This window comes from Dendrobates tinctorius, unplaced genomic scaffold, assembly GCF_039654945.1.
Source record: "Dendrobates tinctorius isolate UK_male_01 unplaced genomic scaffold, ASM3965494v1 ptg000162l, whole genome shotgun sequence".
NCBI lineage: Eukaryota > Metazoa > Chordata > Amphibia > Anura > Dendrobatidae > Dendrobates > Dendrobates tinctorius.
The window spans coordinates 67,839,806-67,865,432 of record NW_027361829.1 but is presented as its reverse complement, the minus strand read 5'-3'; the positions used below and the strand labels follow the sequence as shown (position 1 = coordinate 67,865,432).

The following is a 25,627-nucleotide window of genomic DNA, read 5'->3' as shown; positions in this document are numbered from 1 at the left end:
TCCATGAAGCAATATTTAACATGCTGTAGATTTGTACGAATAGATCAAACTATGGTCTTATACAACATTTTAGAAGGGGTTTTCAAGTAAAGTGTTTCTAGAATTCATTGTGCCAACTAAATTCCTTAGATAGCATCCTGCAAATGCTAGCAGAAGCTGGAAAAGCAAATCCTATTAGCAAGGTGACAGGCAGAACAATGCGGGACAGATAGAGGTTGACATAGACACACCTATAGTTCAGGAGTTCACAGAACCACAAATATTCCATAAATAAATAAATAAAAGTCATGGAGCATTAACCCCTCAATGGCTAGTCTTTTTTGTCCTAAATAACCAGCACTTTTTAATGACTTTTCTCACATTGGAATTTAACATCCTAATTTTTCAATTTCTTGGACCTCCGGAATTAGTTTCACAGTGCTTGTTTTCTTAACACAAAAAGTCGTTTTTAATACATTTTTTGCATATTGATAACGTATAAAAAATCAAAAGAAAAATATTGTTTTAATTTATATTTTTTATTTTATCAGTATTATAGATTTTTTATACTTATATTTGTATTATTCTCTTTTACATAACATGCCGCCCCACCTCATTACTACAGGCAGACATTAACTCTACTACAAACAAAAGGTAACAAAACAAAAGGTAGGAACAAAAAGGTAACAATATTTTGAAGTTTTGACTTTCCTGCTTCATATCTCACCATGCACTACTGCTTCTAACGTGAGACTACAATCATTTTATAAACAATCATGCTGGTTATCTCACACATAAATTTGACTTGCAACTTTTTATCATATGATTAGTTATGCAGATTCTTGTCATCCCACCACATTGTTACTGTTTTCCTCCTTGTGGTGGAAAAATGTTTCTCTTCCTTGCTGGTGACAAGGACGAGACACTGACCCATGAGGATGAGATTCCCAATTTGGGGATTTCTGGGGGGAATTTTTGGACCACCCAATTACAAGATCTTACCTGAAAAGGGGCATTTGATAATGTGACTGTGATAAATGGGGTTACTCAAGAGCTGGGAGCCGACACTAGGTTTCCATATTTTACTCTAAATGAGTAGCTGCTTTATTGAGTCACTAAATCAAGAGGGGAAGTGATAGGGAAGTTGTTGGTGCCAGGTCCATATAGGCATAGGGTATTAGATCTGACCTATTCTCAGGTCTTGGGTGGGCATCTTGAAGTAGAACAAACTCAAGAGCAGGTCCTTCTGAGGTTCTACTGACCTGGGTGTCACCAGGACATTGTTAATTTCTGTTGATCCTGCTCTACCAGTCAGCTAACTGCTCCTGTATCCCACTTCGCAGTCCCATATTGGACCTTGTTGGGTCCTCAGTTAAGTCTGCCAGGGGTAACCAATACATTCTGGTGATACCTCTGAGAAACTCCTCAGCCAAGAGTATAGTGCAAGAGCTAGTCCATATTTTGTCCCAGATGGGCCTGCCGAAGGAGATCCTGACAGACCAAGGTACTCCTTTTATGTCCAGAATGATGAGGGAGTTGTGTAAGGCTCTCCAGATTACTCAACTCTGGAAGTCAGTGTACCATTCACAGATAGACAGTCTGGTGGAGAAGTTCAACAAGATCTTGAAATCTATGCTGAAGGAGGTCATGGAGAAGAATGTCTGAGACTGGGATTACCTACTGTTCTCCATTACAGAAGTCCCATAGGCCTCTACAGGGTCCTCACCATTCAAGCTGCTATACAGACAGCACTCTCAGAGACCTCTGGACATTGCAAAGGAGACCTGGATGTGGAGGTAACACCCAACCAAAAGATTATCAAACATGTGGCCCAGATGCAGGAAAGGATCGTGAGGGTAATGCCAATTGTGAGTGAGAGCCCCCTCCAAGCCCAATTTTTGTCCCAGGCAAGGGCCTACAATTGGTTGGCAAGACAGACACTCTTTAGCCCTGGAGACAAACTGTTGGTCTTGATCCCCACAGTGGAAAGTAAATTTGTGGCCAAGTGGCAAGTACCATACAAGATGGTCGATAAATTGAATGACGTCAACTACAAGGTCCACCAACCAGGGAGAAGAAAGCCGTACCAGGTGTACCACATTAACCTGCTTAAACTATGATGAAATAGGGGACCAGTGGAAGCAATGTGCCTAGGGGCCAATCCTGAAGCATTCTCGAGGATGTCGCAGTGGCAGAGACATTGTCAGCAACCTTGAAGCAACAGTGCCGAGAGCTGCTTCAGCAGATCCAGGACCTGTTTTCAGAGTTGCCAGGTTGTACGCAGGCTGTGGAGCATAAAATCCTGACAGAACCGTATGTGAGGATGAACCAAAAGCAGTATCAGATTCCTGAAGCCCGCCACCAGGTGATATTCAAGGAGGTGAGGAGAATGTTGAGTCTGGGCGTCATCGAGGAGTCAAAGAGCAACTGGTTAAGCCCCATTGCCCTTGTGCCAAAGCCGGATGGAGAGTGGCCCTTCAGGAAGCTGAAACTTTGGTGTCCAAGTTCGACACATCCGATGCCCATGGTCGATGAGCTCCATCTGTAAAAAAAAAAAATTAAGATGCTAATAATTTTTTTAAAGTTGACTAAAATTATATAAATTATTTTGACTGTAATTATCATCATTTTGCAGTTGACAATGAATGCTGCTGATATGTCTAAACATCAGATTTAAGAGCTGTAGACATGCATCACTTGTGATCAGAATAATTTATTACAGTTTCACAATGTGTCCATAAAACATTGTCTGTCCATTATTTTTTTTTATAAGTTGTCCAGAGAAAAATAAAAATCAAGTTGTCAACCCTGCCGGCTGTTACTGAAGTGTATGCATGGAGTAACGATTGCAGTTTTCAAAGAGGAAATTACAAGTAATGAAATGGAAGCAGTGCTGGATTAACAAATGGAGAGGAGACAGGGCTGACAAAAAGGGACAGAACTGTACCTACAGTTGTGCACTAGGGTTGGAAATACATTTACAGTTGGTGAGGCAATGGGTTAGAGCTAATCTAATAACTAAAGGGATGCTATCAACTGAAAATGACCTACTGTTTAAATCATATAATTGTGTTAAATAATTGGATTGGGTTTTTTTGGCAATGTTTTTTTTCCCACATCACAATTTATATTAAAAATAAAAAATAGAAAGCTTGTAATGATCACACCAGCCCCTGTGGCTTTTAAAGACTTTTCACTTTCTATTGTTTCTGGAAACAACACATGTACATAGCCATAATGGTAATATCCCAACCATATATTTTGTATTAAAGTGTCTATTGAACCTTTTAAAGGTTATTGTGAAAAGAGGAGGAGCAGGGGGAACTGTGTCATTTCCTATTGTAATTGTTGGATCTTGTGTTATGAGGTTTGTTAAGGTATGTGGGCACTATGTCTTAATTCCATCGACCAAGTCGCCATGGTTTTACAAGGCGAAAACGCTTCAGTAAAAAGCCAGCTATCTTTTTTTTCACTGGTATTTTTTTATTTCTGATAGCTTCGCCGCCAGCAGAATCCACCTGAAAAAAATGTTGCGTTTACATACCCTTAACCTGTCATTGTAATCCTGCCTCTGATAATTAGAAAACTTGCATATTTCCTGCTGAAAGGACAGGAAGTATGAGTCTGAAACTAAGTGTTGAGGATATGTATTTCATTTTGAAGATATCCAAAACAGATGCTTCCAGACAAAATGGAATATATATATATATATATATATAAATACATTTACTAATTAATGTGTGTGCGTGCTCTAAAGGCCCTTTTACATTTAGCGATGCACCAGCGATCCGACCAGCGATACGACCCCGTCAGGATTGCTGGTGCATCGCTAAATGATCGCTAGTGAGCTTCCACACAGGAAGATCTCACAGCAATGCAGCAGCGATGCAGCGCACGATACTCACCTTTCACACACAGCGATCCAGACGTCCTCCCGCCCGCATCCAGCGTCGCTCGTCTCACACAGCAGGAAGCCCAGCAGGAAGCAGACGACGAGAAATGGAGCAACCCGATCTCGCGCGATCATCGATGAGCAGCGGGGGAGCCGGTCGGAGGTAAGTATCACACATAGCGATATCTCTAGCAATATCTCTGCTGCGTCACAAAATCAGTGAAGTTGTAGCGATATTGTTAGCGATATCGCTATGTGTAAAACACCCTTTAGTCATACCTGTCAGCAAGTTATACAACACCCAAGTGGACTCTGATATGATGGTGTGATCCACTTAGCTAATCAAGAAAGAAGTAATACTTAGGATAAAAACAGGATGATAAAAGATAGCCAACATATCGATTGACTTTGAAGATTATGTGCAAGACAGATGTCAGCTTGACCCAATTGACTAACCATTAGCGTAATATAGATAATGACATGTGGGCGACAGATGTCAGCAATGACTAGCAATAATTATGAGATAAGGCAATGAGGTAATGTGTGGTAAAACCCCTTATTTTTCCCTATAAAATGTTGCACAATTCAACCAATAAACCAGAATTCATATGAGACACGACTCACTGTTTATGTTCGGTGATTTCTCCGGCCGTAAACCTCCAATATACAATTTGGCGGCAGACAACTAAGACGAGAACACACACATTTTGCTTTGCTATTTTCCAATTATGGGGTTCCCCATTTTAGGATTCCTTTCTATGAACCGTAATAAACAGCTCCTCATATTATTTGTTTTAATAATACTACAGGGTGGGCCATTTATATGGTTACACCTAAATAAAATGGGAATGGTTGGTAACCCAGATCGGCGTGCTGAATTTGCAAAAATTGGAACAGGACCCTCAGTTTACACAGAACATTATGTTCAGTGATGAGACAAACTTTTTTGGGTGGGCCATTTATATGGATACATATAAATGGAACACTCTGTACATTTGCCATGCATTTGCTAGGGAAATGACAGGCCAGTTGTATTACCTGGGTGCTGAGTGCCCCATCTGCAACAGCTTCAATATAGAAAAGAGTTGTGTCTCTGATGACAATCTATTTAAGGGTTCGCTCACACTGGCATATAAAGTTGATCCATTCTCATCCAGAAGAGTGGGACTTTTTTTCTCACTTTTCATCCATGTGTTGTCCATGTGCTGTCCATATACAATCCATTTTTTCACTCAGAAGCTATTCATCTTTTCCAGGACACTTCTCAATTTCCTGTGCTACAGAATTGTACTGTATTCTTGAAAATCGGATGTCATACTGATGGTCCGCATGGCATGCGATTTTTCTCTCATGATGAATACAGCTGACAAATACGCAGATCTGCACTGCCTCATTGAACAATAATGGTCCAAGTGCAATCTGATTTTTTTTATCAGATTGCACTCTGCCGATTTATGCGCAAGTGTGAGCGAACACTAAAGGAGATTTGAGAGGGTATTTTCACACAATGTGTATTTGCTGTGTATTTTTAAGGTGGATACAGGAGCAGCTAAGTAGATGAAATGTTAACAAATCTCATCTACACATTGAGGATTTTGGTGTAGGGGAGTCTGAAAATCCAAAATACATAACTTTTTTGTGTGTGAAATTCATCGGGTATTTAAACCTCTGTATGTCGAAGGGTAAAATCAGCTGAGTGCAGATAAGCAACAAAATCCACAGCAAAACCAAATAACTTTTATTACTGTTATTGTGAACAGTTAAGCAAGTTGAAGATGAAATGATGTCTAAAGAGGACTAAAGTTAAAGATGACACATTTCCTCTGTATTTTAGACTATATAGATATATATTCATCTTTTAAATTTTAAAAATCACAAAAAGAAAAATGGGTTGATGCAAAAGTTTTGGCACCTGCATGGTTAATACCTAGTAGGACCTCCATTTACAAGTATCACAGCTTGTAAATGCTTTTTGTTTCCAGCATAGAGTCTTTCAATATTTGTATGAGGGATTTTCATCCATTCTTCCTTGGAAAAGTCATCCAGTTCTGTGAGATTCCTGGGTCATCATGCATGCACTGCTATTTTGAGGTCTAGCCACAGATTTAAAATGATGTTCAGATCAGGGGACTGTGAGGGCCATTGTAAAAACTTCAGCTTGTGCCATTTATAGACGCAATCCTCTTTTCAACTTCAATTTTAATACAGAAGGTGTTATGTTTGCATCAAGAATGTGTTGAAATTTCATTGAATCCATTCTTCCCTCTACCTGTGAAATGTTACCCATCCCATTGGCTGCAACTCAACTTGAATGCACGATTGATGCACGGCCAAGCTCTATGATTGGTGAGATATTCTTTTCCTGAAATTCTGCTCCCTTTTTTCTCCACACATACTTTTGATCATTGTGGCCAAAGAGTTCTATTTTAACATTATTGATCCACAGAACATATTTATGAAATGCATCAAGCTAGTTTAGATGTTTTTTGCGTATATCTGAAGCTGAATTTTATGGTGAGTACGCAGGATAGGTTTTCTTCTGATGACTCTTCCACAAAGGCCACATTTGTGCAGATGTCTTTGAACAGTAGAACAACGTAACACAAGTCCAAAGTCTGCTAAATCTTTCTGAAAATCTTTTGCACTCAAACGAGGGTTCTGATTTACCGATCTAGCAATCCTACAAGCAGCTCTCACTAAAATTTTGCTTGGCCTTTCGGACCTTTTCTTGACCTCCACTGTTCCCATTAACTGTTATTTCTTAATTACATTTTGAGCTGAGGAAAGGGCAACTTGAAAATGCTTTTTTATCTTCTTATAGCAATGGGGGCCTCCATCATTCTCATTTTCAGAGTTCTAGGCAGCTGCTTAGAAGAACCCATGGCTGTTGTTTTTGACACATGGTTAGAGAAGACTAAGTTTTTATAAAGCTGAGAAGTTTGCATTACCTGGCCTTTCCTAACAATGATAGTGAACAAGCCATAACCCTAACAGGCTAATTAAGGTCTAAAACCCTGATCAACGTTATCTGAACACCCAAATCTCTAAGGGTGCCCAAACGTCAAACTTTGGCCCATTTTCCTTTTTGTAATTTTTAAAATGTAAAAATTACAATTTTTTTTTGCTTGAAATTCAAAGGAGATGTTTAGCCCTTTTAGGGATCATTTTATCTTCAACTTGCTTTACTGTTTATAATAAGAGTAATTTTGACAAGGGATGCCCAAACTTTACATGCCACTTTAGCTGTACTAAAGGAAAACTAGCAGGAAATCTAAGTGACAGCATACACTAAAGGCCCCGTCACACTAAGTGATCTCGGTAGCGAGATCGCTGCTGAGTCACAACTTTTGTGACGTAACAGCGATCTCACCAGCGAGATCGCTGTGTGTGACAGCGATCAGCGAGCGGCCCCCCTGCCGGTATTGCTGATCGCTGGAAGAAATCTCTGGACATTTCTTTGGTCGCTGGTCTCCCGCTGGCCAGCACGCATCGCTGTGTGTGACAGGCGGGAGACCAGCGATCAGGTGTAAAAAATAATTAAAAAAATAAAAAATATAGTTATTCTCACCTTCCGACGTCCCGTTCAGCCATCCTGCCTCTCTCCACGCTCCGGTTCCAGTGATCCTTTGCACGATTGACCGCGAGACTTTGTTATCCCTCGAGACCGTGACATCTCGCGGTCATTCTCGCAAAGGATCACTGGGACCGGAGCGTGGAGAGAGGCAGGATGGCTGAACGGGATGTCGGTAGGTGAGAATAACTATATTTTTTATTTGGATTCTATTTTTTACAGGGATGGCCAGCGATGCCGCACGCTCGGCAGCGCTGTGCTGATCGCTGGTGAAGCTGTCTGTGTGACAGCTCACCAGCGATCACATAGCGACTTACTAGCGATCCTGACACCTTGATATTGGTGTCGGGATCGCTGGTAAGTCGCTTAGTGTGACGGGGCCTTAATACTAAGTTTCTACAGTGAATATTGGGTAAGTTTTTCAAGGTGCAGCATGTCTGTATCTATAAGCTAAATTAGGTTTTGCATTTTTTTCATTGTATTTTTATTTCAATCTTACATGCATTTTTAGCACGTTTTTGATGCAGCATTTTTTTGGTCTCTTTTTCATATGCAGTGTTTTAAGTCTAGTTGCTTTGTTTTTGATACTTACTGGTATTTAACTTTGACAAAGCTTTAACAGTCATATGTTGTTTACATGAATTTTTAGTACGTATCCGCAGTGGAAAAGCACTAAATATGCATATGCGTTCTTTACCTGTGGATTTGCTGCATCTGATTGCATTTGATGCAATTTTATGTGGAAATCTGCACATAAAATTCAACGTACCTGCAGAAAAGAAATTGATGTGGATTTCCAAAACATACCGAAGATTAGTTTGCGCAGTGAAAAAAAACTACAGTGGGCATGAGATTTCGATAAATCCTATCCTCTTTGTTGGAACTGTAAGACGCTGCATTTTTTGCAGCATCAAAAGATCATCATGAGAATTTACCCTTAATTTAAAAAAGGAGAAATATTACATAAAAAGATTTATAAAAACCTAGGTAAAAACTAGAAAATATATTCAGTTGAAAACAGTGGTGACTAAGTCATAAGTTAGGTCTGTTTTAGAATAGGAGAGATCATGATTTGTGTGTTTTTATTACTCATTGTTGTACACTCACTGGCCACTTTATTAGGTACACCTGTCCAACTGTGTGTTAAGACTTAATTTCTAATCAGCCAATCACATGGCGGCAACTCAGTGCATTTAGGCATGTAGACATGGTCAAGACAATCTCCTGCAGTTCAAACCGAGCATCAGTATGGGGAAGAAAGGTGATTTGAGTGCCTTTGAACGTGGCATGATTGTTGGTGCCAGAAGGGCTGGTCTGAGTATTTTAGAAACTGCTGATCTACTGGGATTTTCACGCACAACCATCTCTAGGGTTTACAGAGAATGGTCCGAAAAAGAAAAAAAATCCAGTGAGCGGCAGTTCTGTGGCCGGAAATGCCATGTTGATGCCAGAGGTCAGAGGAGAATGGGCAGACTGGTTCGAGCTGATAGAAAGGCAACAGTGACTCAAATTGCCACCCGTTACAACCAAGGTAGGCAGAAGAGCATCTCTGAACGCACAGTGCGTCGAACTTTGAGGCAGATGGGCTACAGCAGCAGAAGACCACACTGGGTACCACTCCTCTCAGCTAAGAACAGGAAACTGAGGCTACAATTTGCACAAGCTCATCGAAATTGGACAGTAGAAGATTGGAAAAACGTTGCCTGGTCTGATGAGTCTCGATTTCTGCTGCGACATTCGGATGGTAGGGTCAGAATTTGGCGTAAACAACATGAAAGCATGGATCCATCCAGCCTTGTATCAACGGTTCAGGCTGGTGGTGGTGGTGTCATGGTGTGGGGAATTTTTTCTTGGCACTCTTTGGGCCCCTTGGTACCAATTGAGCATCGTTGCAACGCCACAGCCTACCTGAGTATTGTTGCTGACCATGTCCATCCCTTTATGACCACAATGTACCCAACATCTGATGGCTACTTTCAGCAGGATAATGCGCCATGTCATAAAGCTCGAATCATCTCAGATTGGTTTCTTGAACATGACAATGAGTTCACTGTACTCAAATGGCCTCCTCAGTCACCAGATCTCAATCCAATAGAGCATCTTTGGGATGTGGTGGAACGGGAGATTCGCATCAGGGATGTGCAGCCGACAAATCTGCGCCAACTGTGTGATGCCATCATGTCAATATGGTCCAAAATCTCTGAGGAATGCTTCCAGCACCTTGTTGAATCTCTGCCACGAAGAATTGAGGCAGTTCTGAAGGCAAAAGGGGGTCCAACCCGTTACTAGCATGGTGTACCTAATAAAGTGGCCAGTGAGTGTATATCAACATTATATTGAGACAGAAGAATGCAGGTTAGTTTCTGGACATTTATGCATTGTGAAATTTCTGCAGTGGAAAATCTGTAACAAATTCCTCTGTAATGAGAAAAAAACAGCAGGTTTTTTAGGGCTCACTAACACGAACGTATAGCTCAGTCGGTTATATCAGATAGCCCAATGTTATTCTATGGGGCAGTGCGAATCAGGGATTTTTTTTCTCATGACGATTTGGTATGAGAAAGAAATCGAAGAATGCCGCAAGTGGCTCCACAAATTGAATGGCACGCACGCGTTTACGTCTATGTCCGATAAGTGCAGTACGAATTACGTGGACACAGACAGAGGAGAAGGAGAAATTATGTTTTCCCTCTTTTCCGCACCCGTGATGCAATCATGTCATGCGAGAATCGGATCAAGGAAAGCTGACGCTCGGATCAAACTCTGATTGTCATTAGCATAATTGACCCAATTCTCTTGCATAAGAGAATTAATGCTCGTGTCATTATGGTGTTAGTATGACAGATACAATTTTACCACACAAATCACACTTTGGGTTGCCAAGCAAGAAAATTTACAGCATTAATTGAGCAATTCATATATGCAGAGTCAATCAGTAGATTTCCACCACAGCATTTAGAAGAGAGTTTGGAAAATATCATGCACAATGATTCTACTTACAATATAATATGGTGCAGCTTTTCATTCTAGAAAATTTACTGCTTAGGCCCCGTTCACATGTTCAGTATTAGGTCAGTATTTTACCTCAGTATTTGTAAGCCAAAACCAGGAGTGGAATAATCAGATTAAAAGTATAATGGAAACACGTCACCACTAGTGATGAACAAGTATACTCTTTGCTTTGGTTTTCCAGAGCAGCTCGGGTGTCCTCCGAGTGTTTTGGTGTGCTCAGAGATTTAGTTTCTGTCACCATAGCTGCATGATTTGCGACTGCTTGACAGCCTGAATACATGTGGGAATTCACTAACAAACAGGCAATCCCCACATGTACTGTATTCAGGCTGTCTAGCAGCCACAAATCATGCAGCTGTGTTGACAAAACCTAAATCTCTGAGCACGCTAAAATACTCGGCGGACACTCGAGCAGCGATTATACTCGCTCATCACTAGTCACCACTTCTGCATTTTTCATCCACTCCTGGCTTTGGCTTGCAAATACTGATGTAAAATACTGAGCAAATACTGAAAGTGTGAACGATGCGTCATATTTATGGTGGGAACACATCCTAGCATTGCTGATCAGAGTTGCCAACTGGGATGACGGGGATGATTTAGCGAATCCTGCTTTCAGCAGGGGGTTGGACCAGATGGCCCAGGAGGTCCCTTCCAACTCTACGATTCTATGATTCTATGATTCTATGACTTTTATTTTTTTCTGGACAGCTTATAAAAAAAAATCAGACAGACCAAAATGTTTACGGACACATTGAAAAACCATTAGCATCATCATTATAAGTGATACATATCTACAGGCCATAATACTGATATGTAGACATTATTTGCATTTACTGTAAATTGTAAAATGATAATAATTACCATCAAAATTATCAGCATACGTTTCTTTAACATCGAAAAAATCACAGATGCCTTAAAAAAATGTATGTATTGGCCAGACTAAAAAGTGCCCTTGTTTGTCGGGTGAAATGATCTTTTCTGCTGCTCATTGTGCCTCATCGTCCTGTATAAAGAAGACTCACATTGCTGTGAAATATGGCAGCCTATGAACACTGAATGATCAATTACTGATCGTTCATTTGCTATCTGAAGAGCCGTCCTCTTATGTAAAAAGGCAATTAAATGACCGCCAATCAGCAAACAAGTAATTGATCTGCGGGGCATTTAGTGCCGCCAGTCGGATTATGGTCTTTAGAGCCAACATGTAAAATTGCATTTGTACTTATTTCCCCAAAATCTAATGTTTCACATTCTGTTTTAACATGTAAAGTCAAGAGACAGCAGGTCACTTTTAAAAAGTCAACACAGAATCTTGATACCAGCGATGACATGAACAAGAGAAATACTATTTTCATAGACGCATGACAGATCAGAATGATGATAGAACTAAACATGCAGAGAGATGAGAAACATGTAGAAAGATGAGTGCATAATGATGTAAATGGAGGCCAAAAGGGCAACAATAATTTCAAGTTTGCTTTATACAAGTGATGTCAGTTGCTGTTACAGTGCTCTGTTATTAATGTTTAGGCATTTATGATGGCATGTCTGTATAGTCAGTGAAATATTTAAAATCTGGTTATTGTAAAAATGATTTTCTTTAACCCCTTCCCAACATTTGTAGTACAAGTACATCATGATCGGGAAGTACATCACAGCGATCGCCTGTGCACAGGGGCCTGTACGCCTATGATCGCCAATGGGTGTCAGCTGATACAGAGAACTGACACCAGGCTCTCAGTGCCAGGAGTGGTGCCCGTATCGCTCCCAGCACTTTAACCCCCTAAATGCTGTGAACAGTGAGATCGCAGAATTTAGAAAGCAGGCAGAGGGAATAAAACCCTTCTGCCCTTGGATCAGAGACCCTGTACCCCCTGACATTATCGTGGGCTCAAGATCACTGCCATGGTGACCTGATGTTGCAATGACGACATCTGGGTCACCAGGCACTAGAAAGTTAGCTAAATCATGCTCAGTGCATGATCTAACTAACTTGTCTCTGCAGGGTTGGCCTTATAACTGATCATACTGAAGAAAGCAAAAGTCCCATAGTGAGAATAAGCAAAAAAGTTTTTAAAAAAGTTGTAAAAATGTTTTTAAAAAGCACAACATAAAAAAGTGTGTGTATATATAAATATATATATATATATATATATATACACACACACATACACACATATATACAGTCATATGTAAAAGTTTGGGCACCCCTATTAATGTTAACCTTTTTTCTTTATAACAATTTTGGTTTTTGCAACAGGTATTTCAGTTTCATATATCTAATAACTGATGGACTCAGTTATATTTCTGGATTCAAATGAGGTTTATTGTCCTAACAGAAAATGTGCAATCTGCATTTAAACAAAATTTGACCGGTGCAAAAGTATGGGCACCCTTATCATTTTCTTGATTTGAACACTCCTAACTACTTTTTACTGACTTTCTGAAGCACTGAATTGGTTTTGTAACCTCATTGAGCTTTGAACTTCATAGCCAGGTGTATCAAATCATGAGAAAAGGTATTTAAGGTGGCCACTTGCAAGTAGTTCTCCTATTTGATTCTCCTATGAAGAGTGGCATCATGGGCTCCTCAAAACAACTCTCAAATGATCTGAAAACAAAGATTATTCAACATAGCTTTTCAGGGGGAAGGATACAAAAAGTTGTCTCAGAGATTTAACCTGTCAGTTTCCACTGTGAGGAATATAGTAAGGAAATGGAAGAACACAGGTACAGTTCTTGTGAAGCCCAGAAGTGGCAGGCCAAGAAAAATATCAGAAAGGCAGAGAAGAAGAATGGTGAGAACAGTCAAGGACAATCCACAGACCACCTCCAAAGACCTGCAGCATCATCTTGCTGCAGATAGTGTCACTGTGCATCGGTCAACAATACAGCGCACTTTGCACAAGGAGAAGCTGTATGGGAGAGTGATGCGAAAGAAGCCGTTTCTGCAAGCACGCCACAAACAGAGTCGCCTGAGGTATGCAAAAGCACATTAGGACAAGCCAGTTACATTTTGGAAGAAGGTCCTGTGAACTGATGAAACAAAGATTGAGTTGTTTGGTCATACAAAAAGGCGTTATGCATGCGCTGTATTGTTGACCGATGCACAGTAACACCATCTGCAGCAAGATGATGCTGCAGGTCTTTGGAGGTGGTCTGTGGATTGTCCTTGACTGTTCTCACCATTCTTCTTCTCTGCCTTTCTGATATTTTTCTTGGCCTGCCACTTCTGGGCTTAACAAGAACTGTACCTGTGTTCTTCCATTTCCTTACTATGTTCCTCACAGTGGAAACTGACTGGTTAAATCTCTGAGACAACTTTTTGTATCCTTCCCCCTGAAAAGCTATGTTGAATAATCTTTGTTTTCAGATCATTTGAGAGTTGTTTTGAGGAGCCCATGATGCCACTCTTCATAGGAGAATCAAATAGGAGAACTACTTGCAAGTGGCCACTTTAAATACCTTTTCTCATGATTTGATACACCTGGCTAAGAAGTTCAAAGCTCAATGAGGTTACAAAACCAATTTAGTGCTTCAGGAAGTCAGTAAAAAGTAGTTAGGAGTGTTCAAATCAAGAAAATGATAAGGGTGCCCATACTTTTGCACCGGTCAAATTTTGTTTAAATGCAGATTGCACATTTTCTGTTAGTACAATAAACCTCATTTGAATCCAGAAATATAACTGAGTCCATCAGTTATTAGATATATGAAACTGAAATACCTGTTGCAAAAACCAAAATTGTTATAAAGAAAAAAGGTTAACATTAATAGGGGTGCCCAAACTTTTACATATGACTGTATATTGCACCCATAAATAATTATTATAGACCTATAATACTGTCCCATTAGTTAACCCCTTTAGTGAACACCTTTCACCAAAACATAAAAAAATATAAATGTGGTATCGCTATAATCATACTGCCCTGAAGAATAAAACTGCCTTATCAATTTTACCACACGCGGAATACCATAAAAAAACAACTACTGCATTGTTGGTTTTAGTTTATTCTGCCTCCCAAAAATCAGAAGAGAAAGTGATCAAAAAATGTCATGAGCCCAAAAATAGTACCAATAAAAACATCAACTTGTCTAATGAAAAACAAGTCCTCACATGACTTTGTCAGAAGAAAAAAGGAAAAATTATAGCTCTCAAAATAAGATGATGCAAAAAACTAGTTTTTGAAAATAATAAAAGTGTTGTTTAGTGTGTGACAGCAGCCAAACAGAAAAACCCAACATAAATATGGCATTGCTGTAATCGCACTGGCCCGAAGAATAAAGTTATCTAATCACTTATACCACATGTGGAACGGCGTAAAACGTAAATAAAATCAATACTCACCTGCTGTTGATTTGTTCATTCTGCCTCTCAAAGATCATAGTAAGGCTCGGCTCACATTTATCCTGCACTCTACGCTGAGCGCTTCTACCAAGGTTTCCGTTTAAATCTCTGAAATACATGATCCAGACTGAACCAGTGGTGGAAGATTCCCTATAATGAGGCAGATGGAGGCACTGTGAAGGCTGTCTGGCCAATGATGTGGCTGTTTCCATCTTTTTATTAGGAGTGCATAAAAGTGCCTTTGGCCACAGTTTTCTGCACCTCTGAAAAAAGAACACCGCTGAACAGAGGCCAGACGGGGTCCAGAGTAACTCTGCTGTCTCATTATAGTGAATGACTTCCTCATGGGTTTCATCTGAAATGAGCTTCCCTTTAAATCTTCAAGTGACTCCTCGATATAAGAGCTCAGCGTAGAGTGTCAGATAAATGTGATCCAAATTGTAACGTAAATTGTTCACAATTAAGGCTTCAAATCAATCCACAAAAATGCAAGTACCCACTCAAGTCCGTCATCTGTTAATGGAAATATAAGGGGTTTCCTTGTTACTGGTAGCACAAAGGCTCTGGAAAAATGAAATGTCCATCACCCGCCAAAAGAAATTCAGCAAATTTTGTGCTCCCAAATCCAAATGTCTCCTCCCTTCTGAGCCCCACAGTGTGTCTAATCCACATTTAGCATTCACATGTTTACGATTTCTGTAGCGATGAGAGCCCGACTAATTTACAGTTGCATGAGCTGGGCACAATGTACAGGCACTACAATGTACTAGTCACTACAACATACTGGTCACTACAACGGCAGTTTGCAATTTTCACTCAGCAACATCCACTGCTGCTTGTTTCTGGAAAACTCCCATGGAGTCAAAATCGTCACGACACCTGTAGATAAATTCCCATAGGGGTATAATTTCCAAAATGGAGTCACTTAAAGGGGGAATCTGCTTTTCTAGCACTTACTGCAGGGGTCCCCAACCTGTAGCTTGGGAGCCACATGTGGCTCGCCGTCCCATGAATTGTGGCTCCTGGCTGTTTGCCAGCTTGGTGCATTAGCTCCAGGTCTAGTAAACAGGTATGAGGAGAACATCTCAAAATTGGTAATTTTGTGAGTAGCCCTGCACAGAAGAGTAGATCTGGATGCACATACACTGGTCTTAAAGATTTAAATTTAATTTAAGTATGGTACACTGGAGACAGGATGATTGTCATGATTTCCACTCCGTTTCTGTGTTTTTGTTACTTTTTGTCGTGGCTCTATGTCTGTGCTGGGTCTGTGCTGCAATCATCTGAGTTCATATTCTTTAATCATGCTTCTAGGTAAGCATGCTTGTTCCTCCCCCCAGTGTCAATCGTACACTTGCTGTTGCCTGTGGAACAATGATCCCTCTGAGCTCTGTGTCTGACCCAGCTTGACTTTATTCTCTTCCTGGACTCAGACCCTTTGCTTGTGACCTGACTTTGCTTGTGCCTACTCGCCTGTGAACTATTTTGTCTCTCTGGCTTTCCTGACCTCAGCTCGTGTATTGGACTTCTTCTCTGACTTCCCTTTGTCGTACTGTGCCATTTTCTGGACATGACCTCGGATTGTTTGACCTCCCTTTACTTACAGTAAGTAGTATATATATTTACTACCGTGACTCGCGTGACATTGATACAACCTGTGAGAGGTGGTGCCTGAAGCTGGATGTGACAGTGTGTTGGGAGTGCTGGATGGGAGTATACTGTATGGGGTATTGTGGGGATCTCTGGATCTTGTTGAACTGCTTCATGGTGATTTTTGTGGAAAAGCGTTGTTTATCATTTTACCCAAAATGGCGGCTCTGGTTGCCACTACTGTGAGGGGTGACGGAGCTGGATGTTGCTCGCGGCCATCTCTCAAAGCTGAATGTGGCTCTCTAGGTCAGAAAGTTTGGGGACCACTTAGGGGCTCAGTACATAGAGTCTGCAAACTTTCAGAACAGCAGAGAGAATTATAGGTTCCCCCTGCCTAAAATCCAGGATCTTTATGATAAGAGTATTCGATCCCATGCATTGAAAATTTCATCCGATCCCTCTCACCCGGGGACACTCCTCATTCCAACTACTCCCTTCAGGACGTCGCTTCAGAGTCCCCAAATGCAGCACCAACCGCCATATGAACAGCTTCTATCCACTCTCTGTTCAACAATTAAATCGTCATGTGTAGACTATATACTGTATCTGTCTTGTTAGATGTTACTTGTTGTATCTGTTGTTATATATTATGTTGCCTCTTTGCCACAAAGAATTCCTTGTATATATGTAATATGTACTTGGCGATAATACATTTGATTGATTGATTGATTTGATTGATTGATTATAGAAAATGCTGCAATCCAGGATGCCTCTTGTGAAAATGCAAAATTTGTGATTAAAAACATTTTTGTGGGGAAAGCGCGATTTTTTTTATTTTCACAGCTCAACATTATAAACTTCTTTGAAGCATCTGGGGGTTAAAGGTGCTCACCACACATCTAGATAAGTTCCCTAAGGGGTCTAGTTTCCAAAATGGTGTCACTCATAGTGGGTTTCTTTATCAGGGGCTCTCCATACTCAACATGGTGTCCGCTAATTAATCCAGGAAATTTTACATTCAAAAAGTCAAATGAAGCTCATTCCCTTCTGAGCCCTGCCATGTGCCAAAACAGTGGTTTTCCTTCACATAAGGGGTATCGGCATGCTCAGGAGAAATTGCACAACAAATTTTGGGTTCCATTATTTCCTGTTACTCTTGCAAAAATAAAAAAATTGGGGTAAAAAGTAAAATTTTTGTGATAAAAAGTTAAATGGTCATTTTTTACTTCCAAACTGTGCTGATGTAAAGTTGACATGTGGGAAATGTCATTTATGTCCCCAGATTCAGTGGGATCCATTGAAGCAATCCAGAGTTAGTATCATATAAAGTGACACTAGTCAGTAATGTAAAATTTGGCCTGGTCATGAAGGTGAAAATAGACTCGGGTGTGAACGGGTTAATTTTTCTGATGGTATTTTTTTATTAACTTTATATTCTAATATTCAGGGATCCAAGATAGAATTCAAAGGAGAATTTAGATGGATTTTTAACTACAGTTGTGGCCAAAAGTATTGACACCCCTGCAATTTTGTCAGATAATACTCAGTTTCTTCCTGAAAATTATTGCAAACACAAATTCTTTGTTATTATCTTCATTTAATTTGTCTTAAATGAAAAAACACAAAAAGAATTGTCCTAAAGCCAAATTGGATATAATTCCACACCAAACATAAAAAAGACGGTGGACAAAAGTATTGGCACTGTTCGAAAAATCATGTGATGCTTCTCTAATTTGTGTAATTAACAGCACCTGTAACTTGGCACCTAACGGGTGTTGGCAATAACTAAATCACATTTGCAGCCAGTTGACATGGATTAAAGTTGACTCAACCTCTGTCCTGTGTCCTTGTGTGTACCACATTGAGCATGGAGAAAAGAAAGAAGACCAAAGAATTGTCTGAGGACTTGAGAAACCAAATTGTGAGGAAGCATGAGCAATCTCAAGGCTACAAGTCCATCTCCAAAGACCTGAATGTTCCTGTGTCTACCGTGCGCAGTGTCATCAAGAAGTTTAAAGCCCATGGCACTGTGGCTAACCTCCCTAGATGTGGACGGAAAAGAAAAATTGACAAGAGATTTCAACGCAAGATTGTGTGGATGTTGGATAAAGAACCTCGACTAACATCCAAACAAGTTCAAGCTGCCCTGCAGTCCGAGGGTACAACAGTGTCAACCCATACTATCCGTCGGCATCTGAATGAAAAGGGACTGTATGGTAGGAGACCCAGGAAGATCCCACTTCTTACCCTGAGACATAAAAAAGCCAGGCTGGAGTTTGCCAAAACTTACCTGAAAAAGCCTAAAACGTTTTGGAAGAATGTTCTCTGGTCAGATGAGACAAAAGTAGAGCTTTTGGGGCAAAGGCATCAGCATAGAGTTTACAGGAGAAAAAGAGGCAATCAAAGAAAAAAACACGGTCCCTACAGTCAAACATGGCGGAGGTTCCCTGTTGTTTTGGGGTTGCTTTGCTGCCTCTGGCACTGGACCGCTTGACCGTGTGCATGGCGTTATGAAGTCTGAAGACTACCAACAAATTTTGCAGCATAATGTAGGGCCCAGTGTGAGAAAGCTGGGTCTCCCTCAGAGGTCATGGGTCTTCCAGCAGGACAATGACCCAAAACACACTTCGAAAAGCACTAGAAAATGGTTTGAGAAAAAGCACTGGAGACTTCTAAGGTGGCCAGCAATGAGTCCAGACCTGAATCACATAGAACACCTGTGGAGAGATCTAAAAATGGCAGTTTGGAGAAGGCATCCTTCTAATATCAGGGACCTGGAGCAGTTTGCCATAGAAGAATGGTCTAAAATTCCAGCAGAGCATTGTAAGAAACTCATTGATTGTTACTGGAAGCAGTTGGTCGCAGTTATTTTGGCTAAAGGTCGTGCAACCAAATATTAGGCTGAGGGTGCCAATACTTTTGTCTGGCCCATTTTTGGAGTTTTGTGTGAAATGATCAATGTTTTGCTTTTGCTTCATTCTCATTTGTGTTTTTTCATTTAAGACAAATTAAATGAAGATAATAATACCAAAGAATTTGTGATTGCAATCATTTTCAGGAAGAAACTGAGTATTATCTGACAAAATTGCAGAGGTGTCAATACTTTTGGCCACAACTGTAATTGGTATTACTTTATTTCTATCATTTTAGAGTATGCTGTACATTTTTTGGAAATTAAATTCAGAGGTAAACAATCCTTTCAAACTATACCCTTATGAAAGTCTGCCCATGTCACTACTGGTGTGCCAATAGCCTTTAGCTACCCACCCATGAGCTGAGTAAATATGGGATGCAGCAATCTCCATATCTACAGTGGGTAGAGAAAGTATTCAGACCCTTTTAAATTTCTCACTCTGTTTCATTGCATCCATTTGTTAATTTAAAAAAAAGTCATTTTTTCTCATTAATGTACACTCTGCACCCCATCTTCACTGGAAAAGCCAGAAATGTAGGAATTTTTGCAAATTTGCTAAAAAAGAAATGAAATACCACATGGTCCTAAGTACAAAGAAAGTACCTCAGATTACCACCACAGAGATGAACGATAATCATCTCATAAAAAAATCATATCCATCTTATATAAAACTCTGATTTAGTGCCATGCAAAAAACAAAAAAATAATCTGATACATGTATAAATTATGGTCCTAACACGTCAAGACAGGAATCCATCATATGCTCATATCACAAGGATGAATGTGGGTTACCTTTTACCGAAAAGATACATACATGAGTGTCTATATACTGAGAGATAGAGAACACCACACGCTCAAGATTGAGAGACCGCTTTAGAAAAATACACAGAAAGGGCAAAGATATCAATTTACACATACCACCAATAACACAGTCCAAAAGACATGCCGACAAGGGCCAGTGACCGGTGAGGTGTGCTCCGCAAATTCCCTGCAGATACTGGCTTCCTTATATGCCAGTAATGAAAGACACTTCCGGGGTAAGTGTCAGCGTGCATCAAAATCGACTGCGCATGCGCCGCTGAAGGCTGACGGAAACACGTGAGGTGCAAAAGCATCGTGAAGCCGAAGATAGCTGGGAAGTCCAAAAGTCCATTTAAAGCTGCTGACTGTGTTCAAGTGGATAAGGTGTGCAGACACCGTCACCGATTCATGAAGGAAAAGACTCATTTATCGCCGGTGTTATCAGTTTGTAAATGAAAAGAAAAAAGATGAGTAAAAGAGATTATTAGTAAAAGTGTAATCCCTATTCACTCCGAGAAAAATGTTTTCTTTTTGTTATTACCCTCAAAGGAAAAAAAGGAAAAAATACTAAAAAAATCCATCGATCAGATTATTCTTTTATAACAAAAAGAATCAAAGTAACATCATACACTGTACCAAAGCACACATTAGCAATATACCAAGAATAAGGTTACGTCTACATTGGGCAATATCTAACAATAATAAAAATGCTGTGAAAACAGAAATAAAGGAAAAATCCTGCTATGGGTGACAAAACCTAACAACATACATTGAGATCCTTTTAAAGGGAGGAAGGATTATCCTACACCTTTAAACTAGCCAATAATATCATATTCTCTGTTCAACCCCAGTGGTGCTAGGGTTTGTAGAGTGTGGATCCAATAGGATTCACGTTCCTTTAATGTTTTTACCCTATCACCTCCTCTCCTAGCCATTAAAACTTGATCAATAACTTGATACTTGAATTGAGTGACAGATTGGCCACAAGACACAAAGTGGGCTGGAATGGGCAATAATGTCAGCTCACACCTAATTGTAGATTTGTGTCGTGAGATGTGGTCGCGGATATGTTGGGTAGTCTCCCCAACATATCCGAGACTGCATGGGCACTTAATAAAATACACTACAAAAGAGGAATCGCATGTAAAATATCCATTAATTGAATAGCGACAGCCCGTGCGGGGATGTGTGAATAAATCCCCTTTTGTAATGTTAGAACACTGTAAACACCCCATAAAGGGAAATGTACCCCTGCAGGAAGTAGCTAGTGTTTTTTTAATATGTTCTTTCTTATTAGAGCCAACATCAGCCCTAACTAAAAAAAATGTAATATTATTTGGTCTCTTGTAACACATAATGGGTTTAGAAAGAAACTCTGGAATAGTGAGATATGAATTTTTAAATAAATCCCAATGTTTAAGGATACACTGATTTATTAAATTATTGAAAGGATGGAATGTGCTCACGAAAGCCACTCTGTTTTTATTATCCCTACGGGGGGACGGATTCCTAAATTTTTTAAGTGTCTGTATCGGATAACCTCTACTCTGGAACCGTGCCTCCATTTCCTGATGTCTAAGTTCCCTAGTAGTGAGATTTGAAACAATCAAATCTATCCTCACATGTTGTGATCTTGGTAACACCCATTTTATGTGTTTTGGATGACTGCTCCCAAAGTGAAGTAAACTATTCTTATCAGTTGATTTGATATACAAATCAGTTTCAATTGAACCATTTGGTTTAACTGTCACAAGAGTATCAAGAAAATTAATAGAGTGACAATCATGGTGAAGGGAGAAGGTGAGACCCGCAATAGTTGTATTTAAATCATTAAAAAAAACAAGAGTGTCCTCACCCCCGTCCATACCAAAAAAAGTCATCAATATAACATTTCCAATACAATGCATGTGATATAAATAGAAGATGATTGTACACAAAAGAGTCCTCAAAATGAGCCATAAATATATTGGCATAGGGGGTGCCACATTTGAACCCATAGCCGTTCCATTATTCTGTATATAGAACTGATCTTCGAAAAGAAAAAAAATATTTGTCAGGATTAATGTGAGTAAGTCCCTACAGAACTCGATCTGATTACCAGTAAAGTTAGTACTCTTAGATAGAAATGTGACCATAGACTCACTACCATCTTGGTGTACAATGCTCGTATACAAGCTGTTCACATCAACTGTGACCAGTCTACTACCCGTGGGGATAGGACCAATTGATCTGATGCTCTGTAAAAAATCCGAGGTGTCTTTTATATAAGATTTGATAAGAGGAACGTACGGGGTGAATATTTTCTCTAATGTAATAGATAGCGGAGACAGGACTGAGTTAGTGGAGGCAACTATAGGCCGTCCAGGTGGTTTTGATAAATCCTTATGGATTTTTGGGAAAGTGTAAAACACTGGTATTGTAGAACTGGGATTGATTAGAAATTCCCCAAGCTTTAAATCAATAGTGCCTAACTGGCAATAAAAATTGACAAGATTTTTAATCTTTCTCGCTATCTCAAAGGTTGTATTATAAGAGATGGGGGTATATTTATGTTCCAAATACAAAAAAACTAAAGCAATGAGCTCTAACACATGCTGAAATAAGTGCAATGAGTAGGTGTAAATTCACAATGTGGCAATTAACAGACAAAACCTATTATAAAAACAAAAATTAGCAAATAAATTAGTAAATGCAGTAAGTAAATAAATAAATAATTGGTAATAGCACAAGTACATAAACCTATGGTACTTAGTTGTCACTATTTTGATCAAAGGAATGTAAAAGAAATTACATGGTGACAAGGTATACATGTAAGCAGATTGAAGAATGTAGTGACAGACAGAAGGCAGAGCAAGAGTTAACAAGTTAAACAGTTTAGGCTGGTTTCACATTAGCGCTTTTGTGCGCAGCGCATCGTGCGCACCCGTGCGCATGCGCACTGCGCACCTATGCTTAACATGACGTGCGCATGGTCTTGCGCATACTTGCGATTTCGTGCGCATGCGTTTTTTTGTCTTTTGCGCCAGGCGCGCCAGACGCAACATGTTGCATTTTTGGTTCCGCCCTGTCTCGTCAAAAAAACGCATGCGCACGCTTGCGCACGGAATGCGCAAAAACACCACATTGGAGCCTATGGGAACGCATGCGTGCGCATGGTCTTGCGCACGCTTGCGTTTTTTTGCGCATGCGTTTTTGAGTTAAACAAGTCTAGAATGTTCTCTAGACAATGGAAAAAACGTCACACTTAAAAACGCATGCGCATAAAAAACGCCAACGCATGCAAAAAACGCATGTAAAACGCAAACAACGCTGCGTTTTTTTTACACATCAGCGTGCGCATGACGTTAAAAAAACGCGCGTTTGTTTTGCGTTTTTCTTTGCGTTTTTTATGCGCCCGATGCGCTGCGCAAAAAAACGCTAATGTGAAACTAGCCTTAATTGAACAAGGGATTAACTCCTGGCAGGGAGACAAATAATTAAGGGGAAAATATGCAGAACAATAAGTGCAGAATGAGAACAGTCTTTTTAGAGATAACTTATCATGTCCTTGCTACTCCTCCACAGCAGATGATCCCGCAGGGAGTTGCAGTGTCAGCCACAGCTGAAATGATATCCAGAGGTGAATCCTTCACACGGCGGTCCGTCTTCTGGTGGCAGCGGTCGGTGTCCATTACCTTCCGCTGAGCCCCTAGTCCATGAATTGCTGTGGCTGAAGTAACAAGAGCCACAGCACCTCTCAGGTCCTGATTGCACCTGCTGAGGTCCACTGGCAAGGATGGCCGCAAATATTTCTCCGGTACCTGCCCTCCTCTACTCTGTACACCCGCTGTGCTCACAGTACTGGAGCACACAGCGACTTTCTTCCCAGAGATCCTGCAAGTGGCTCAGGTGCTCAGGAGATGGAGCACCCTGCTTCGCTTGCCGCTTACTGCCTGTTCACGCCAAAAACTGACTGCTTCCGCATGTGCTGCAGCTTAACCACACCCCTTGCTTCCAGATAAAGAGATTTGTTTGGTGTCTTATTCTTTCCCCTGGACAACAGAGGGGACAGTTCCCAAAGTTCTGGACTCGGCACAGAAGAGGTACCCACAGAACAGTCTTCCTCCTTACACTCCCGCTCTCCTTTAGCTCGCCATTCCATGGGTGAGAGTTCTTGCAGTAAGCGTTGACATTCCTCCATCTCTCAAATGATATGCTGCCAAATAAATTGGTCTTGTTCATAACGGTTGGGAGGTATTCTGGCTGTTGTTCATTCTGTGCGTCGTAAATTGGGTTGAGTAGTTGAGGCAGGTTGAGTGGTTGAGTCAGGTTGAGTGGGTGAGGATGAGCACATGTTCAAGTTCAATGGAGCAGTCATCTCGGGAGTTTCAGGCTCCTGTACCTCTTCTGGATTGATGAGTGGTGGGCCGTCCGGGTCAGAGAATTCTTCTTCTTCACAGTCGTAAGCTGCCAAAGGGGGCACCTCAGTAACATTTGGCGCTTTCTCCAGTTGGTCAGGATCTCGTGACAAGCAAGGACGTAGCATACTACTTGAGTGGGGGCATCTTCTTCTCCTTCAGGTTGAACCTCATAGACAGGACCGTCAGATCCCATTTGGCGTTTCACCCGATACAGAGTTTTTTCCCACCGGTACTCCAACTTGCCTCAGGGTCATTTGTTTCAAACCAGTACTTGGTCTCCAGTCTTGAGAGCTGTCCCTCGCAGGGGCATCATCTCATGGTGTTCAAGCTCCCAAAACTTGGTCTGTACCAATCGATGTAGAGTCTGCAAACGGTGTCGATGTTCTCAGACCCAGGTGGACACCCCCGTCCGTGGGTAGTCCTCCTCTGGATCCAATTCCAACTCAGTAATCTCTCACCCTTTTCGGCCGAACAGTAGGGTGTATGGCGTGTATCCATTTGTGCTGTGCACCCGGTTTTGTACACCCAGACTAATTCGGCTGCATATTCAGGCCAGTGAACTTTCCTGTCTTCTTCCAACTTTCTCAACATCTGAATCAGTGTCCAGTTGAAACACTCACAAGCCCCATTTCCTTGTGAATGGTGGGGCGTAGTCCTGGACTTCTCAATCTGATACATACAATGCAATTCTTCCATCACTACTAGCCCTTGGAAACAGGCACCTTGGTCCCGGTTAGCGATCGCAGCGTGGATCTCCTGCAGCGCATTCATGTATTGGGTCACAGACTCCCCCTCCCTTTCGACATGGCTAAACAAGCGCATTCGCAATTCACCAAGGTCCATGGGGTCCCCGTGCATTTCTTGTAGGATTTGTAAGACCTTGATGAAAGTGTCTCACTCGTGCGAGGGCCGAAACATGATGGAGCACCTAGCCTCTCCGTCCAGGGTCATAATCGCAATCTCCATTTGCATCATGGGAGTCATGGGGTGCATTCTCAACATACCCTTAACCCGCTCTGTCCAGTCCCATAACATTAAATTGCTCCTGGTAAAATTTGGGAGGTTACTAAGCATGGCCCCCAATGGTAAGATGGCCCTTGGGACACCCCCAACCGCTTGG

General features: G+C 40.9%; 1 long non-coding RNA gene across 1 annotated transcript in view; it reads right to left on the bottom strand.

The window, feature by feature from the left end:
* Positions 1 to 497: 497 nt before the first annotated feature.
* LOC141052781 (uncharacterized) overlaps positions 498 to 25,627 on the bottom strand; it is a 154,506-nt gene continuing 129,376 nt past the window's right edge. The window contains exon 2 of the long non-coding RNA XR_012220889.1: positions 498 to 2,521. This is a non-coding gene — a long non-coding RNA (uncharacterized lncRNA). The remainder of the gene's footprint in view (positions 2,522 to 25,627) is intronic.